The 12500-nt window shown below is 33.6% G+C and overlaps 1 protein-coding gene across 3 annotated transcripts in view; it reads left to right on the top strand.

Moving 5' to 3' along the window:
• Positions 1 to 12500, top strand: part of LOC138046899 (lysophosphatidic acid receptor 1-A-like) — a 390671-nt gene that overhangs the window by 7298 nt on the left and 370873 nt on the right. Inside the window, exon 1 of one of the 3 annotated variants that reach the window (XM_068893510.1) lies at positions 6999 to 7054. The exons of the other annotated variants lie outside the window; for them this stretch is intronic. The gene's annotated coding sequence lies outside the window, so the exon portion shown is untranslated. Of the gene's footprint in view, positions 1 to 6998; positions 7055 to 12500 lie in introns of those variants that run through there. 3 annotated transcript variants of the gene reach the window in all.

The following is a 12500-nucleotide window of genomic DNA, read 5'->3' as shown; positions in this document are numbered from 1 at the left end:
TATTTCTGAAATAATGTTCGATAAATCTCTCATTTTTCATTGTATCATTCATGTCGAACACTTGTAATAAATCATAATACGAATTACCCTTATTCATTTCATTTAGAAAGTATAAACAGAAATACCCGCAAGTTGTTGTTTGTATGTTTTGTATCTGATTGTTTTGGTGCAATAGAGTTAAATTTTTCTTTTTGGCATGATTTACAATCTCTTGAAATGGGGGCATACCAAACGAATCGAAATAATTGATTACATTATCCTTAACATAAGTGGCTACCCAATGACTTCCGCTCATATAAGCTGGTTCCAGATTGTAGATGAATAACGCCTGTTTATGGTTATGTGGGACATTTTCATCTCTTGACAGTACATCATTGATCGGTATATTCAAATATTTGCACCATTTCATTAGATCGTGGTTGGACATAGGTATGTTTTTGTGAAATTTTGGTTTCACAATATGTCTCCTATGATTGGAATGTTTCGAAAAGGCGAGTTTTTCCCTAACAGCAGTCCTTTTCCTTTTTTCGTCGAGGTTTTTTTTTTTACCATTACCAGTCACATATGGCGGATAACTATAAAATGGAGGGGGCATTCCCATTCTAGGTGCTCCTGTACCATTTTTAAACCAAGGTGGTCTACCTATCCTCGGTGCTCCTTTTCCAGTCATCTTTTTCACAAGATCCAAAGCCAAAGGAATTCCAATGCTAGCTAACAGAGTGCCTAAAAATCCACCTGATTGTGTTTTGGTCGGTTTTATACGAACACCTGAACCTGATTGAAGGGCATTCAATATATCCTGTTTTTGTTTCGTCGATAAAAGATGTTTATATTCTATCAGCTTATTAATTTTATCTTGGGGTATAAGGAAACCACCAGTCTGTTGACCGGATCCAATCAATTTTTTAGCTCCGGCTTCTGCTAAACCACCAAGAGCACTCAAACCAAGGGTTTTACCAATAGTTGGAAGAGCTCTCATTCCAAGTGACAATACGATACTCAAAAGACTTCCACCGACTTGTTTCCTGATATTCGTCTTGGCGAGTTTTATATCCATTCCTATGTTCAATTTGCGATTTTTTTGTAATCTTTTTTTTACCATTGCTGGAACATAAAGAGTGTCGTTTCCATTAAGAGAATCATTTGTCAGTCTTAGAACAATTGTTTCCCTTTTATGGTAAGCATTACTCAGATTCTTTTTTTGATTATCTGAAAGTCTTACGTTGATTTCATGAAGTTCAGTCATATAATATATGTTATATAATTCCAGTTACAAAACATATACAAATAAATAGGAGTCATTTACTTGATTTGGGCTTATACTATAACCAGTTCATTTCCGACTTTGTCAATGACAACTGTTTCTTCATACAAAACGATAGCATGTACGCTGAAAGCACTATCGCCAGCACTATTGGCATTGAGTTTATACCTAAAAATCAACTGTTTGGGATCTCTTGTCACTTTCTCTGCCTGATATGACAGATCGAAATAGATCAGAGGATATAGAGAGTTGTAATTCGCTAGATTGAGCTGCGTTCCGGTGTTGTAATCATTTTTCCTCATTGCATAAGACATTAAATCGTTGAAGATTCTTACTTTGCTTTCAGAATCATATTCAGCTTCGGGATAAAAGACACCATTACCATATTCTAATCTGCATGTTGTCAAATAACTACCATTCCCACGATCGGCATTTATATTAAATGTATCAAATTCATATGGATTTGCCGCTTCATTCCTTGTTTTAGCTCGTTGTAGGTATACAAAAATTGCTTTGACATTGTCGATACTAGAAGAAATCTGGAAGAATCCACTACCATTCCTAGGACTAGACATTTGATACATTTCTCTGAGATACGTCCATTTATCCTGTTTTAAAAAAGAACCAACGAACTTATCATACAGACTGTCTTTTGGTGTCAATTTTGGAACCCATAGTAGAAATCTGTTAATGACAACCCTTCCATCATCAACTGCATCAAGTTTTTGAAGTAGTTCTCTGTCATCCGGTAGCTTTAAAGTAAATTCAAGCTGCATTGGTACCAGCATCTTACCCTCCAACTCTTCAAAAAAACTGTAACGATTAAGAGGTATGATTCTATTCACATCGGAATTTCCGGTTGTTAAAAGTCGTCTAGCCTCAAATCCTGCATTTTGATTGGCATTTGCTATAAGATGACTTGTATCTAAAGACCAAAGACTATTCTTGGCTACGCTTCTTGAGTAATCATCAGAATATTCCAGTAAATTCTTGACAAAAACGACCTTATGAAGATTGTCAGTATCATACACGATTTTCCCAGCGCTTTTTATCATCATTATTTATTTATATTATTTATTTATTTATTTATTTATTTATTTTTTGCCACAGAAAGAAGAAATTAAAATACAAATATGAAAAATCAAAAATGAGAAGATGGAAAGAAAAATTATTGGATTACATTGGTGGCGAGGAGGCCTAAAAGAAACTACTAAGCTTATGTAAATTAGGCCTCCCCAAGTAAAAGCATCTATCTATTGTTGACATGCAAGTTGGCAACGGAGAATACAATTGTTACAAACATTTAGTTATTTAACGTGTTGAAATATTAAGTAATGAACGGAAATTAAAAACAGTTTAAACTTACAAGTTGGTAATGAAGCATACAATTACAAACACTTAGTCATTTAATTAAGGTGTTGAAATATGTAAACAGTTGTGAAAGTAAAATTACAGGGTGAAAACAATTTGACACAAAAAGAACAAAATACTTAATTTTCAGAATAGTTGTTAAAAAAGAATGACTTAAGTGCTTTCTTGAAGGAAGCTGTTGAGGAAGAATTCATTACATCAATGTCAAGAGAATTGTAAAATTTAGGTCCCTGATAGAAAACAGAAAATTGTTTAATGTTAGTCCGACAGAAAGGCAGACGAAATGCATGAGAGTTTCTCGAATAATATGTGTGAATTTGACTGTTTAGAGTGAATTTGCTAGCTAACTTGGGAGGAAGAGTTCGAATTTGATAGGAGAACATGAATTGACCAAGTTGTAGCAGGTTAAGATCATGGAATTTTAGGATTCCAAGTTTCTTAAATATAGGGTCAGAATGAGCATTAAAATGAGATTTATCTATGATTCTCACCACTCTTTTCTGCAATTTTACCAGACGAACAAGGTTAGTTTTATAGGTGGACGCCCAAACTATATTACTGTAAAAGAAGTAAGGATAAACAAGTGAAAAGTACAATACACGTAAAGAGTATGAAGATAAATAAAAACTTGATTTCTGTATCATTCCAATTGATTTCGACACTTTGTTAGCCACATGAGAGATCTCAGACTTCCAGGTTACGTTTTCATCGATGATGACACCCAAGAAAACTGTTTCTTTAACTTGATCAATTTGTTGTTTATTTATCAAAATTTGAAAATTATAACTTCTACGTTTTTGGTTTGGTTTGAACACTATGAACTTGAGCTGATTAACCAAATAATCAGGATCTTTACCAGACAGAAAAACGTTGGTATCGTCCGCGAATAAAATCAGTTGTAGTGCCGTAGATGCATTGACTATATCATTAATGTAAAGAAGAAAAAATAAAGGCCCTAGAATAGAGCCCTGAGGAACCCCACAGGATATATTAAAGCGAGAAGAAACATGACCGTTGAAATCTACAAATTGTAATCTGTTAGAAAAATAGCTTTTTACCCATTTTAAGGCCAGTCCACGTATACCATAGTGTTCAAGTTTGTCAAATAAAATATTATGATTAACTGTATCGAATGCTTTTGAGAGATCAAGGAAAATACCAACAGCTATATCACCACGATCTAAAGCAGAGGAAATCTTATCATACAAATCAATCAAAGCAAGTGTAGGGGAGTGATTTTTCCTAAAGCCATATTGCTCATCACAAAGGACATTTAAATTAGTTAGATAATCATTTAAACGGTTATAAATTATTCTCTCAAGAAATTTGGAAAAAATAGGTAGAACTGAAACAGGTCTATAGTTAGTGAACAACGACTGGTCATCAGCTTTGAATAAAGGTATTACCCGTGCTATCTTCATTTGATCTGGTACAATGCCATGAGCAATTGACAAGTTAATAATGTGAGCCAAAGGTTCAGAGATTAATTGGATAGATTCCTTTATGAGGGACATTGGAATGTTATCATAACCCGCAGCTTTGTTGGATGCAAATGATTGAGCATTAACAATAATTTCTTCTTTTTTTGCCGGATTGAAAAAGATAGATTCTGCAAAAGATCCTGAAAGAAAGTCTTTATGAGAAAAAGGATGAGATTGTATTTCTTTTGCAAGGTTAGGACCAATACTGGAGAAATACTTACAAAATTTATTCGCGATGATAACTGGATCAGATATTTCTTGACCATCAGATGTGAATATTGAGTTTACTTTAGGCTTCGATTTCTTCCGATTCAAGATGTCATTAAGAATTTTCCAAGTAGCATGGGTATTTGCTTTTGCAAATTCTAATTTCTTCTCATAATATAATCGTCTAGCCGATCTCAAAATGTGATTTAATTTGTTTTTGAAAGACTTATAGAGTAGATTGTTATTCTGTGTCGGTTTATGAAGGAATTGTTTATAAAGCTTGTTTTTCCTTTTAATCGACTTGAGAAGAGCTTTAGTCAACCACGGTTTTTTAATAGATCTCTTCTTCGGAATCAATTTCCTAACAGGAAAACAGTCATTGTTTATTTTGGTAATTTTATTAAGAAAACTGGTGTATGCAGTATGTGGATCATTGTAACCTGCGAGTGAAGACCACTCAACACCCTCAAGTTTTTCAACAAACTTGGACCGATTAATTGGGTTCTTATCTCGGACAAAAATGGGATCTTGTCTAGAATGATGTCCTAGAGTGTTGCGCAATCAATGAATGAGAACCATTAATAACTGTTATACGATCTGCACCATAGGCTGTACCATCAGCCAATTTTTGTACCTGGAACTGAACCTCGAAATAAGCATTGTACCAATCATAAAAACTCGATCGATCATTGATTGTAAATGTATATCCATTTTTCTCCTGATGTTGACCATTGGCTGGGGTTCTAATTACATCATCAAGTTGGAAACGTACCAACTCATTTCTTTGTAAAAATTCACTTGTTCTAAAAGCCATTTATACTATTATATTATATAATTTTGCTGTCATGTTATTTATTTGAAGACTCTACGCCTTCTTCCAGATCCTGATATCAATCTATTGAGGATCATATCAGTACTTTCATCTTGCTGTTTAATGGGTGAGGATGGAACAATTGCCCTTTGTGTTGTAGCTCCTTTTCCCAAATTTGCCAATTTTTTCATTATCAGGTCACCTGACTTTTCTGCCGCCGCCTTGCCAATTTTATCACCTGCATGGGAAACCCCTGATTCTAATGCCTTCTTTGCTATTGCCTTAGCAAATTTCTTGAAAAGAGATGATGCCACACTTTTTAATGGTTTGAAAATATTATCAACGATAAGTCCAGACCCTTTGTGTCGAAAAACAAATCTACCAAGTTTTGGATGATAAAACCTCTTGAATTCATACGGTTTCATTTATACTTTTATGTTATATTATTCTATGCTTTTCAAAATCAGTGAAAAAGACGTATCCGCTCCATTTAGATTCAGTAATCTTTTTTTTCCATTGGTTATCCGGATTCTGATTGATGAAATCGTGATTTTATTAATTGGATTAAATGTAACTCGTCGTGGTTCGAGGGTGAAGGAGTAACTTGGAGTTAGTACACTGGTTGAGAATGAATAAATGATGTCTGTTTCTTCACCGTCTACAAGCGATTTATTTATCAAATCACAATGAATGTTGAGTATGTCTGTGTCTTGACTGAGATTTGGCACTCTTAGTCCAATATTCGTTCCACTTGCCAATATCTTTTTGTCAAAACCGATTAGTTCATTGAAATTGCTTGCTCTTAAATCAAGTTGGTAATTGTCAGCTAATGTAACCGTGACCCTAAATATTGTATCATCGAATTCAAGAGTTATCGGATACGTGTCACCCTTATCACCAGTTTTTGTCATATTTTTTATGTATGTGTTGAAATCTGTATAATTCGACACACCGGCTGGAAGTGTAATGTCTTTAAAAGTTGAACCATTATCTGAGCTATATTTGATCAATTGATTTTTGTATCCAGCATTTACATTAAACCATGTGAAACTCATGTTAATAACTCGATTCAGACCAATGACATATTGCTTATTATTGTCTAGAATTATAGGTCTGGTAAAATTCGTTGTGAAATCTTCTGGTTTGTTACCCAATTCATTTTTTACACTATAAGATGATAAAACTATCTCTCGTTGCATTATACAATAAAGCTACATTAAATTTTGAAATATTGTTTGTATAATTTACCATATTGTGATTTGTTAATTGTCGACATTTTTAATAATGTGTCCAATATAGAAACACCCATATTTCGCATGTCAATGCTTGTATTACCAGCCAGTATCTCACCAATGATCAAATCCAATTTTTTTATGAGTTCTTTCGGTTTGTTGAAAAATATCACATTACCACCTTTTTGTCTTTTCCTACCAGAACCTTTTATTGTTTCGATTTTGTTTTGATAATGTTTTATGTATTCATTTAGAGTTCTCATAGCGCGATCCACTCTTTTGTTTTCCTCTTGCCTATCAGCTTCCGTTATATTCCCACTTTTGTATTGCTTTGTAACGTTTCCTTTGTAGGCTTTCAATTGATTTCTTTTAAATTTAGCATCATTGACAATCTTATTGAGATATTTTTTGTTCTTTCGTTGAGTCATTTCTTGTTGATTCATTACCTTTTCAACAGAATCATAATTTTGAAGACCAAGATCACCTAATATATCATTATCCATATCTGCATCATCTATTCCATAATCGATATCATCGTCGTCATCATATTCTGGTGGCAATTCTGGTTCTTCAGGGAAGTACTTAGGATCAACATAAATCTCTTTTTTTCCTTCCAGAAGATCTTGTAAAGATTCTTCATATGTTGGCGGTTTTGGCACCAGTTGTTTTTCTTGCTGTGGCAAAACAGGTTGTTCAAATAAATCATCTAAACCCATGTCCTCAACTTCATCCTCTATATCAATACCGTAATTCGGAACTTCTCCTTTCTTCAGTGGTCGTTTTTTCCTTGGCAACCTTAAAGCCTGATTACTATCAATAACATCATCTAATTTGCTTGTGATTGGTTTGAATACTTTTGAAAATCCCTGTTGACTGGTCTGCTGATCAATGTCATGCTTTTTAATTGCATTACGGACATAATTGATCTTATCCCCTAATTCAGATTTACTCTTTGCGAGTTCTTTCCACTTAAGTAAACTCATTTATTATTATATTGTTACGTTACATAAAAATGGAAATACTATACAAAAAATAACGTTTTACACCGTGTTGAACACCATGTTGAACACCGTGTTATACACCTTGTTATTGAAACAATATACCCATATAATATAAAAATGAAAATACCAAATTATGATACTGACGATAAAGTCACATCCAATTTCGAACAATTATATGATTTTATGCCTGATCGATGCTTCTGCATGCTCATTTGCGCACCATCTGGTTCGGGAAAAACAAATACACTTATGCATATGATTTACAACTTATTGTACTTTGCTAAAATATACCTTTATGCAAAAAACTTAGAGCAGTCAAAGTATCAGAATCTCGTGGATGAATTCGAACCAATAAGTGATGAAGCTGGTTATGATATTATTGAAGCAAGCAATGATCAAATTATTCCTGTAAATGATCTTGGTAGTGGAAACCAGAAATTGGTAATATTTGACGATTTTGTATGTGATAGAAACCAAAAGCCATTAGTCGACTATTTTATTCAGGGGAGACATAAAAACTGCTGTGTCATATATTTGCGCCAAAGCTACTATAAGACACCAAAAGATATTAGATTAAACTGCTCACATTTTGCCATTTATGATTTCCCGAGTACTAATGAAAAATCGCTTATTTGCAGAGAAAACAGTATTCCAAAGGAATTATACGAGAAAGCAACTAGAGACCCTTTTAGTTTTGTATATATTGACAAACCTAAGAAACAAGTAAAGAAGAATTTTGATGAAAAAATATAAATGAATTGTATAACTCAATTATATATGAGTTACTCAAATGGTAAATTACCTGAAGATACATTTTCACATGAAAAAGTTATTGAAATAGTAAAAGGATTACCTGGTGTCGGTTTTAAACTTACTGATGGTGGTGATTATGATATTCAAAATAAAAAACTGAGAAATGTGAATTCACCGCAAGCGAATACCGACGCAACCACTAAGAGTTACGTTGATTCAGAGGTTTCAAAGACATTAAAATTGGATGGAAGCAATGCAATGACTGGAGCCCTCGATATGGATAATAGACGGGTTGAGAATATCGCTCCTGCTAGGCATGGTCAAAGCGATGCTGTGAGCAGTTCACATTTGCATAGTTTTTATATGGAGCTCAATACAAACGATGGTAAAATAGAATTGCAAAATCCAATTGACATGAAAAACCTTGAAATAACGGATCTAAAAGACCCCAGATCAAACAACAAAGACGCCATGAGTTATAAATTTTTTGAAGACAATTTCATGAAAATTAATGCTGTCGGAGACATCGACTGTAACGGATTAAAATTTTACAATATTTCAGCACCAACACATGAAAATCAAGTTACAAATCTTCAAGAAGTCCGTAAAAGATTCGTTGCTAAACAATTTGAAAGTGCGAGTGTTTTAATCGAAGATTTAAACTTAAATAACAAAAAGGTAATACATCTAGCAAATTCAGATGCTGTCAATAAACAATATTTGGAATCACATACCCCAAACTTGAGATTGGGAGATTATGTGAAAAGAGACGGTTCAGTTTCCGTAACTGGTGATTTTGACTTTGGTGACAATAAAATTACGAAGGTTGGAAACGGTTCACAATTGACTGATGTAGTGAATAAAGGATACATTGATACTGCATTAGCCGCCAAACCAAATGTCAATCAGGTTGTGTTACGAGATGGTACACAGGAGATGACTGGAGATCTCGACATGTCAAACAAAAAAATAAAGAATCTTGGCGATCCAACAGGTGTAAATGATGCCACAGGAAAAGGTTACGTTGATCGATTATTTTTGGATGCACTTCGATTAGACGGTTCAGCTAAAATGACAGGCAATTTGGATATGAACAATAAACGAATAATCAATGTCGCAAATCCCATTAGTGAAACTGATGTTGTAAATAAACGATATTTCGAAACACATGTTGAAAACATAGATTTGTCTGATTATGTGAAAAGAGATGGGACAGTTTCTGTGACTGGTGATTTTGACTTTGGTGACAATAAAATTACAAAGGTTGGCAATGGTACACAATCGACTGATGTAGTGAATAAAGGATACATTGATACTGAACTAGCCGCCAAACCAAATGTTAATCAGGTTGTGTTACGAGATGGCACTCAAGAAGTGGTTAACGATCTGAACATGTCTTTTTACAAAATAATCGATTGTGGACAACCGACTGATACTAGAGATGTTACTAACAAAGCTTATGTCGATGATCAATTCTCAAGATGTTTAAAATTGGATGGAAGCAATAATATGACTTCAAATCTAAACATGAACAATCAACGAATAATAAATCTCGGAAACGCTACACATAATCAAGATGCCATTACTTTGAAGCAAGTAAATGATGCTTTTTCAACTATAAGTACCGAAAATAATAAATATACAGACCAAAAAATAGCGGAGAGTCATATAAGCACACATACAAATAGAAAAAACGTGTTGAAATATGTTATGGATGATGGTGAATTTACTGAAGATTTTGGATTACAGGACGTAGAATTGAAAACATTTACTGACATGCCACATAAAACAAATGATAAAGCGTTTTTCATGAATGTTCAGAGATATACACAAGGTGGTGTCAGTGAGTATAAAGGAAAATTTGACTTGAATCTGTTTAAAATGTATCGAGATGATAAATCCGACAAATACACATTTTGTGTTGAAGTTTATTTTCAAAAATCTCCGTTTTATGATTATGAATTTGATTCTGTAGAATTGGCCTACGAGGGTAAAAACATAAACGTCTCTGGAAGAACAGTCAAAGTGGATTCAAATTATGAATATTACAGAACGATTCTAACTGCCACACCTAATGGCACATCGCAACAAATCGAAAGAAGACTTTACATCACTATTAAAAGCAATTTTGACAATGGCAGTCCTGCTTTGTTGCCTGTTTATGTTTTGATTTATGGCATAAAAGGTGAAGCAAAAAACGATCTTGATATGACTATTTACGATTACGAAAAAGCTTATGAGGTTGCCAACAATGAATTTCAAATGCATGTACCGATCAATATGAATGACAACAAAATAACAGGTTTGCGTACTGCAACACAAGACACAGATGCTATAAGCAGATTGTACATCAAAAACTTCTCATATAATTCCATTATCGTAGGAACGAGTACAAGAGCAGCTGGTACAACTGGTCAATGCTTACTCACTACGATTTCTGGTCTTTCACATACATATCCGAGCATGCATATCACAAAAATAGCATTGGTTGCTGACAAAAGACGACCAAAATCCAGCAATCATAAGATGATATTCATGTCAATAGGACAACCACCAGCCAATCATCCCTTGGATTTTTCGAGATCAAGAATGATTTCTGTCAATATCAACAGATCATTTAATGAATATGTTTTAGGACTGAGTTTTGACGATGTAAATCAAAATCCAAGATCATTCGGATTCTCAATTGAATTTAAAACCATCATTTAATGTATGTCTATTATATACATGGCATTATACGTTGAAAATTCAGATGGTACTTATCTTCTTGATGACAACGGTGACAAAATCGAATATACTATTGACTATCACTCTGACGAAGATATTATAGACGAAGCTCGACTTTTAATAAATGTTGATGGACATGCAGAAACAGATAAAAATCTCATTGCCAAACCAGCTGTTGATGATGATCATGTGGTAGTTAAGTCACAGGTTCGCGAACTATCTAAACCAGTTATTACAATATGGGCTGAAGAAAATGGTGCTTTAAATTTAGACCAATTGGAGTGGTCTTTTGGTAACGGGACTGAAAACTATGTTAATTACGGTTACTGTTTGTCAACAAAAGGTAAAATATTTGCTGGTTCTCTAACGGCAAGTTCTTCTGGTAGTCCTCCTGGTGAAATTAAAGTAAATTTAGTCGTTAATGGAATTGAGAAAAGTGATTATCAAATAACTAAGCCAAACAATGTTTTTAAATTTCATATCAAAGACCAACAATTCATTGGTGACACATGCCTTGGTTAGTTTATTGATTGAAATTGATATATAATATAACATAAGTACATATGTACATCAATATCTTATTGAAACACGTAAAATACAATTTTCATATAACAAAACTAAAACATCCAAACATTGACGATAAAATATTAAAATCAGCACTTGTTTACAGATACCTGCATTTTTATCATCTCGAAAGAGATATATCTATAAATAAGATTCTTGAACTCCATAATGGTGAAATAGGTCTTCTTGGATCAGGTAATGGCTGTCTAACATGGTTACTTGAAAAGATCTTCGGTTGGATTAATATATTAAATTCACATAGTGTATTACATGATGCTTCCGGGAGGTTTTATGACCACCATAAGCTCGGTAGAGGTTACACTTATGCTATTTCAAAAAAATACACAACTAAACTGATTAAAAGATCACCTTTTTGTGGTCAAGTCAGTGGTATACTCTATTGCCTATGCAGACGATTAACAATCTAAACTATAATTATGGCAGATCGAAAAAAGAGAATATTTAGCTGGAACCATATTTCAGATTCACTGACTGAAGATCAGGTTGATGAACTAAAGAGCTATTATAAAACATATCACAGAAAATGCTGGGCTTTTAAGCAGGCTGTAAAACGGTTCAAAAGATTTAAATTGATAGGTAACAGCATTTCTGTTCTAACTGGAGCAGGTGGTTTGGTTTCGGCTGTGGTGACAGGAGGTATAGCTCTTGTAGCAATAAGCACTTGTGCTTTGTTAATCAAGTCTTACATGGATTTCCAATCACTGGATCTTAAAATACAAAATTGCACATACGCATACCAAAGTTATCAACATCTATTGAATTCAATAAAAGACATGTTGAGAAGCGGTGATTTTCAACCATCGTTTCACACAGAATTAAAAAATGTAGATGATTTTGTCACTGACGTTTGTCCTAGTGTTGATAAGTTCTACGCTAAATACAATGGCAAATTCATTCCTTAACTATAGTGTTTATTTCATCGATTATCAGTGTCTTTATGTCCTTCCAATATTGTTCATATGATTGAAGTGTCTTTTTGGATTTACTCGTCTTGACCTTTTCAAAAGGAAGATCAAGCATTTTAAATATTTGTTTCAAAATGAAATTTATGTTAATCATACGCTTTCT

This window comes from Montipora capricornis, chromosome 4 (genome assembly GCF_036669925.1).
Source record: "Montipora capricornis isolate CH-2021 chromosome 4, ASM3666992v2, whole genome shotgun sequence".
Classification (NCBI taxonomy): domain Eukaryota; kingdom Metazoa; phylum Cnidaria; class Anthozoa; order Scleractinia; family Acroporidae; genus Montipora; species Montipora capricornis.
The sequence above is the reverse complement of the archived record's forward strand: the minus strand, read 5'-3'. Positions and strand labels throughout refer to the sequence as shown.